General features: G+C 40.9%; 1 long non-coding RNA gene across 1 annotated transcript in view; it reads right to left on the minus strand.

The window, feature by feature from the left end:
* Positions 1-492: 492 nt before the first annotated feature.
* The window catches only part of LOC103357205 (uncharacterized), a 14649-nt gene continuing 7129 nt past the window's right edge, over positions 493-8012 (minus strand). Inside the window, exons 2-3 of the long non-coding RNA XR_520183.1 lie at positions 1593-1595; positions 493-578 (exon numbers count right to left, since the gene is read on the minus strand). This is a non-coding gene — a long non-coding RNA (uncharacterized LOC103357205). The remainder of the gene's footprint in view (positions 579-1592; positions 1596-8012) is intronic.

Below are 8012 nucleotides of genomic sequence, written 5' to 3' on the forward strand. Positions count from 1 at the left end.
GCCCACCACAAGGTACCCGCGTACGTTGTTTTTTCATTATAACGCACCAATTCGGTAATAATGGCATAGCAACAGACAGAAAATGCTGCAAAATGGTTACACACCATAAACTTTAATGAAATAGAACCATTTTGAAAGCTTTTGTTTTACCTTAGCCATAAAAGTAAGAATCGGCAGCTTAGTAATGACCTCTGTTATTGTATAAGTAAACTATGTGACGGGACTCACTCTTCGCTAAGTCAAACCAGGAGTCATAGAACACTATCAAAATGCTTACTTTGTCTGTATTTGAATGTGAGAATGATTTTATAATTTTAAAAAATCGCTTTTTCTTGTCTAATAACGGAATAATACATTTGCTTGAAACTTGCACGCCTGACATCACATCTTGATACAGACAACTTTATCTACTATAAACCACTGCACATGCTGCTCATAGTGGACTGGGCCATGAAGTTCATTCCAACCAGTTTTTGGGAAACGCAGCACGACTGACATCTCCAAATTGAAATGAATGCTGTTATTGACCCTTATGGAGTAAATATAAAGTTTGACCTTTGTTGTAAAGATAAAACTCTCTAGTTGTAGCCACAGCAATCAGAGTCACTCCAGGTGCTACCAGTAAAAAGGTATTGCATTTCAAAACACACAGAATTATTATTTTTTTTTACCCTCACCTAACTTTTTTTTGGAAATGAAGGTTCATAAAGCAGCATTAGGTGGTGGGAATGAAAACACACTGTGTGCCAATAGAAAAACTCGTTTTGTACACATACTTCAAATTTGAAAACAATATCTGTAAAATTTAAAATCTGACACCAGTTTTTATGTTGGTATGTCCATGCGTTTTTATAGAGGGACCTTTGTGTTATCCACATCTATCCAAATTGGACACCTCTGAAAATGTATGGAAAAAGTGCAATATCTTTTGAATCCCTGAACCTACAGACATCAATGAGGGCTCTACTGAAAGCTTGTACCCAGAGAAATCCATATCTGGACACAGAGTCATTACATTAGTTGTAGAAATTCATATTTCATCATAAAGAAATAATATATATATATTTTCATATAAAAACAGTCAAAACAAGTGTGATGGGCCAGTGTAAATATATNCACAGAGGTGAGGTAAGAGCTTTGACCTTCAATCTACCACTTTCACTTTAATAGAATTTCTCTTGTTCAAATTCCCAAAGGGGAGTGTGTGTGTGTGTGTGTGTGTGTGTGTGTCAGAGTTCAGTGTGTCGAGGTGATGGCCCTGCTCTTAGATGTGTTATGAATGTGAATGTTGCTGTTGAGAGAGAGAGAAGGGCTGTTAAGCCATGAAGGTGAGGCTACAAGGCTGAAAGGACAAACCTGTCTTCCTCTGTGAAAAAGTCCAGCAGGAACAGCATGTTTCCAGTTTCAGTGGAGCTTCAGCACAGAAAATAGTTACACAATCTAAAACATCCAAAGACAATTTTAAAAGCAGGCCCTCAGAATAGGCTTCTTTCTAAGCTCGTGTTGTACCATTTGATGCAACTTTCAAGAATCATTCAGACCCCCTGTCACTGCTCGGCCAGCGTCACTCCTTGGGCCAGATTCATCCTGACAGTCTAGATAATGAACTGCTGACCTTTTAGTGTCAAGGTTGCTTCTTTAACCTTTTAATCACTATTACTCTGGGCTGTCTGAAGCATACAAAAAATGCAGCAAAGTGTAAATGTACATGACCAAACTAATATTTGATAATGTTTGCTGATGTCCTAAAGAAGGGGTTTTAATAATCCACTTTCACTTCACACTTTTTTAATTTGACCAGGTAAAAATGTTTGAGAACCAGTTCTCATTTGCAAACATGACCTGGACACTTGCTGGTCAGCTGACAGTGGGAGCACTTAAACAGACTTATTTTTAGGGGACAACGTACATAGGACTGAGAACATGTTTTGTCTTAGGTTACATCCGCACCTTATGTATTCCAGGTGTGTGGAATTTACTTACTTTCTTGTACTTAATTTCTCTCAGCTATGAACGATGCTTCTGTTGCAGCAGTCCTAAAGAGTGATATCAAAAATAATGACATTTTTAAAAATTAGAAGGAAAAATTTTGTTGGCATTTTTCATCACAGCCACGTGCACAGTGCAGTATTTATTGAAAAATCTGTCACTCTGACAACTGCCTCAGAGTCTTTCTGCAAGTCTCTGTCTAGATCTATCCAGTATCTCTCACCAACTCGTAACTATTATATTCTGTACTACTGTACTGTATATAAATGATGACTTTAGTGTTATGGCCTGTGGCCACAAGGTGTGTGTGCGGGACCCAAAACGAAGAGGAAGCGGGCTAAAGGAATAACAGGCTTTATTCAGGGAAGCCAGGGTGTGTGGGACACCGGGAGGCAGGTGAGAGAATCCGGGGCAGGTGCGCTGGTTGCCACGGTGGAGGGTGATCTCCTGTGTAGTTGTCCGTGCGGCGGTGTCCATGCTGGTGCTTGTGTGGAGGAAATCCAGGCTCGTGAATCCGTGGAGGAGAACAAAGGCTGACGTAGCGAGCTGGAGATGCTGGACGCTGGGGCCGGTGGAGGAGACGCTGGAGAGCAAGAAAAACACATGATTACTCGTGAACTCGAAAATTCTAGCGAAAAGCACATGTGCTGAAGCTAGCAGCTGAATGTTCCACTCGTGGTGTTGGCAATCATCTGGCATCCAGCGCATAACGAGAGTGATGAGCTGCAGCTGTGTCAGTGCAGGAGCGTCCTCCTCCAATCAGCCCAGCCGGAGAACACAGAAGCACACACTGTAGCCACATCCCAACACATCAACCACCATGAAACAATGTGAAAACACAACACAATCACCACATTTAGCAAGATGTTAAGTCATGTCTTAGTTGAGTTGCAGACTATGGTCAGTGCATATTTTCCATTTGGATCCGGGGCCGTCTTGAAATATTTTAGTATGGACCAAAATGGCAGACCAATGAAGCTACAAACTGACATTGCCATCTGCTGAGCCAAAACAGGGCTTTGTAGGAAAACATTATGTTAAGTTTAAAGTGAACCATTACCATTCTCTTTATCATATCCAGTGAATATCTCCTTACAGTCCACTGTTTGTCCATTACATGTGTTCACAAAAAAAATAAAAATTCTAGTGTGTGTACTCAGGTCTGACTCTGTAAATGAGAAGCACCAAGTGTTTGCGTAACAACCACACTACAACAGCAGCAGTGTGTGCTCACACTGTAAAAATTATTAGGGTGGTTAAACTTCAAATATTAAGTTGAACTGCCACCTTAAAACTGTAAACTCATCTTTGAGAAAAGCTTTATTTCAGCTCAGGAAGGTATTTTCATGACCCTCCAGCCACAGCCCTCGCCTGTCTCCCCCTCCCCCCTTACTCAGCTTGACTCTCCCTCTCCTGTCACTGTTGCTGTGTACCTGATTGCAGCTATTGGAGACAGCTGTGTGGATCAGCTCACCTGAGCCCAATCATCCACCTCCTGTTATAAAAGCCCTGCTCATCACCACAGACAGGTGATTCCCAGACTTTTTCTGTCAGGGCCTCCGATTAAATAGTCATGAAATGAGCCAGTTTAAATTTACTGAAATTAAATAAATATCACGAGCAGTCAAATAGTGCAACAACTTTACAACATGCTCAGTGATCAGTTAAAGTAACGGGGGGTGATAAGCCTTCAATTTTGCAGTGGTTGTCTCATCAGTCATTGTTGACACCATATCAAGAGCAGTGGGGAGTAGGAGATCCTCAGCTATTGGGGGTGGTTTCTTGCATTCTGTTACAGGGCTCCAGACTAACTTTTCCAAAGGTAGCACTGGTGCTACCAACTTTCTTTGGTGGTCACACCAGCTAATGAATTGGTCGCCCCACTCCCTTATTTTGGATCAGCATTGCCACAGCTGTTAATCCACCATGCACAATGATGAATAGCTGTTTTTGCATAACTTAGTTTAATTGCATTGATTTTCAATGTTTTAACCTGAAAATATATTTATTTTGTCAGCAATCCACTTCTAATATCACTCATTAACTGGACACAGGCTAAACACTCACTGAAAATGCCCATGGGTAGATGCTACATTTTACTGATGTTCCCTAAACACCTCACACGCTGCTCTGGTAGATGCTACCAAGTATTTTTTATGAACCGACTTTTCTATGAGCTGAGGGCATTTTAAATGTGCATACTGTAATAAATGTTGTTTCTTGTGCAAATATGGCAAGAAATCACTGTCAATATGTCAGAACCTTAGAAATGAACACAAATGCAATTCAACAATAATACAATCTTTATTAGTCAATTCTCATATAGCAGAACAATTCATAAAAGGGGAGGTATGGGTGAGAGACCAACCACCATGTCCCACCAGAATGCCAAACAGTCCCCACTATAGCAACCCCACTCTACACACAGTGAAACCTGGCTACACTTCTAGCTTTAAGGCACACCAGTCGGAACACGGCACGCTATCACCCTCCACTGGGGCACTGCCAACAACACACACCACAGCACCACAAATGTCACAACTATATCAGATTGCATGTGACTCTGGAGGAGTGATTTGGCCTGACCACTTTCCCTCCCGGTATACATAAAATACACGTATGGTCTTTAAAGGTTAAAATTGTACTTAAGTCACCCGGATGGCAAGTTAAGTACAACAAAAGTACTCCTTTGTTAAATTCACCTGCCTGTATCTGTGTCCGCACCAGGGTTTCTGATACTATGACACGCAGAAGCATTGTAGACAACTTGTACCTGAAAAAGGAAAAAAAATACACACTTCAAGTAAAAATACACACCATAAACTATTTGTATCACTCATCACACATCTGTCCTTAAATTGTCCATGTCCAGACTGCAGGCAAAAATTGACCAAATCATAATCCTTTTTTCCTCTTCTTGTGGGCACATAATTGTTTTCATTACCATGAATAGCACAGGGAATCTAATGTTTGTATGTGGTCTTAAACCAGATACTGACCCCATTAATTCTATTTTTAAAAAAAATCAGGATTGCACTTATCAATTATTATTCTAAGTTATTTTTTTTTATTAAACTTTTTTTTTATTCCTCAATATAACTTATCAAAATGAAATCTGAAAATAAATCACGACTAGCATTTTAATACTTAATTCTATCATTAACATTGGTGTAGGGCAAGGAAAATGACATGACTGAGTTTAAGTTTCCCCTTCTACCTCTGTAGACATCACAAACATCACCTCATGTATGGATTCACAGACAGAGCGCTGAATCTTGATAGTGTCAGAGCAGTTGAAGCTAGCAGTTAATCAAAATGACACAGTTCCCCAAAACGAGCAACTTCCTTATAAAAGCTTCAAATGATGCCCTCAGGAATAAACATTTTACACAGAATTTCTGGCACAGCTGTTGTAACAAAAAACATCAACATTTTACAGGCGTCCATCATAAAAAGACTGAGTGTATGAGTATGCATGATATATGTGTATGACTTGGGGTTACACAATTGAAATTTGATTAAAATTGTTATATGACCTACTGCAATATAATAATAATAATAATAATAATAATAATAATAATAATAATAACAATAGCTTTTTTTGTGTAGCACCTCCAAGAACAACAATTCACAAAGTGCTTTGACAGAACATAAACTACAGGCAGGACAGGGCAAACACAGGTAAAACCAAAGTAATAAATAAAAAGAGCATGCAAATACACATCATAAAAAATAAAAATGTACAGAATGGATATCTAGTTAAAAACTGGTTGAAAAGGACGACATCACACAAGGGAATTATGAAAGAGAAAATCAAAAATCAAAATAGATTAAAATCAGGAGGTTAGAAAGAGGCAGAAAAAAATTAAAATGGATAAAAGGCCAGAGGGATATAAGAGAAATAAAAGAGAACTTCACTTGAAGGTGAGTCTATAAACGTGAGTTTAAAGAAGTGATTTAAAAGAAGTTACTGATTAAGCGAGCCTTATCTCCTCAGGCAGGTCGATCCAAAGCCGAGGGGTCCTGACAGAGAAGGCCTGGTCACCCTCAGATTTAAGCCTCGACTTTGATCTGATGATCCAAGGCTGGGACGTATGGGATTAACATGTCTAAAATATAGCCAGGGGCATGGCCCTGACAAGCTTTAAAAGTGACCAGTAAAATCTTAAAATCAATTCTAAAACGGACGGGGAGCCAATCAAGAGAAGCCGAAATAGGGGAGATATGATGTCATCTGTTAAAACCAGTAAGAAGCCTAACTGCTGCAATCTGGACCAGTTGGAAGCAGGAGTGGGATTTCTGTGGAATGCCAGATGAAAGGCAGTTACAGTAATCACAACGGGAAAAAATGAGGCCATGTAAGATTTTTTTCATGGTCTGAATGATGGAGGATTGATTTGCTTTTAGAAATGGTTCTTATCTGGAGGAAGCAGGACTGGATGACTTTGTTGATGTCGGGGGTGAAACTGGGTTCAGAGTCAAATACGATGCCTACATTTCTGGCAACAGGCTTTACATTTGTGGATAGTGGACTAAATTTGTTGGCGGTGAGGCTGTTGTGGGGATTTGAAAGGTTGAGACCTACGATTTCAGATTTGGAGTTGTTTAATTGTAAGAAGTTTTGTCTTGAGAGGGATCGATAAAATGACAGGGGGAAGGGGCAATAAGAGAGTTTATCGTTTTGAATAAAAATCTGAGGCTAGAATGGTCAGCTAAAAATCAACTTAGAAAAAAAGACTGCTCTTGCTTCTTTAAATGTGATTTTATATTTTATCAGAGCATCTTTCCAAATTTCACAAAATACATGTAAACCAGATTTCTTCCATTTCCTTTCCTTCTTTCTGTTTCCAGTTGAAGAAGCAGAGATAAAAAGCTCAGAGAACTTGACAGCGAACATGGGGTTAAAAACACGGCAGCGGACTGGAGTATTCTGACCGGCTGGTAAAATTGATAAAACTAAACTGAAAAAAATGAGTCTGTGATGGGACACAGATATCCTTGGTCACAAGATTGTAAGGACGGAAACCGCTGTGCAACACCAGGTTAAGAGTGTGGCCCTTAGAGTGTGGGCACTTGTTTGAGTGAGCTCAAAGAGTCAATCGTATCCAAAAAGTCTGTGGTATGTGCAGCAGACATGTTAAAATCACCTAAGACAAGAATTTTATCAAACTTGGACATATAAAAGGAAACATGCTCAGAGAATTCATGAATAAAAGCACTGTTTGTCTTAGGTGGTCTGCAGATAATTAAAATCAAAGATGGTGTGACGACCCGTGCACAGGAGCTGTGCGGACGGACCCAAACGAAAGAGGGAGGCAGGGAGAAATAGGTTAAAGGAAAAGGTTTTATTCACAAAAGTGGGGTTGTGATGGAAACCAGGTGAGGGAATCCCGTGGAGAGGTCTCAGTCGTGGTGGGGGGTGCGAGGAGGCGGCTGTCAGTGCCGAGGTGTGGGGAAGGATTCCGTGAGGGAGGTTCCGTGGAGGGAGTCGTGGTGGTAGGAAGTCCGGTGGTCAGGGGATGGTGCTCGTGAGAGGTCTTTTATCCGTGGAGGTGCGTGAGCCGTGAACCGTTTCGTGAGGGTGCTGGTGGCTGTGGGTTTCCGTGGTGGGGGCTCGAGAGAGGAAAAGGCAGGCATGCCGGATAATGCTGGAGCCGTGAACACAGCGAATGCTTCGCTGGCTTCTGAGGTCCAAACAAACTGTACCTTGGATGAGGTGAGGCTAGTAAAGGGTAAAACGACCTTGCTATAGTCCTTAATGAACCGTCTATAAAAATTAGCAAAACCAAAGAACCTTTGAAGTTCTTTGCGGGATGCCGGAGTAGGCCAGTTGCGTACCGCCTGAATCTTTGCAGGGTCAGGCTGAAGCTGTCCTTGGGCGATGATATAGCCCAGGAAACTGACCGATGGTACGTGAAACTCACACTTCTCCGGCTTCACGTAGAGTTTATTTTCTAGCAACCTCTGCAGTACCAGCCATACGTGTTGGTGGTGTTCCTTGAGACTGCGAGAAAAAATAAGAA

This window comes from Stegastes partitus, unplaced genomic scaffold (genome assembly GCF_000690725.1).
Source record: "Stegastes partitus isolate 25-593 unplaced genomic scaffold, Stegastes_partitus-1.0.2 Scaffold240, whole genome shotgun sequence".
NCBI classification, from domain to species: domain Eukaryota; kingdom Metazoa; phylum Chordata; class Actinopteri; family Pomacentridae; genus Stegastes; species Stegastes partitus.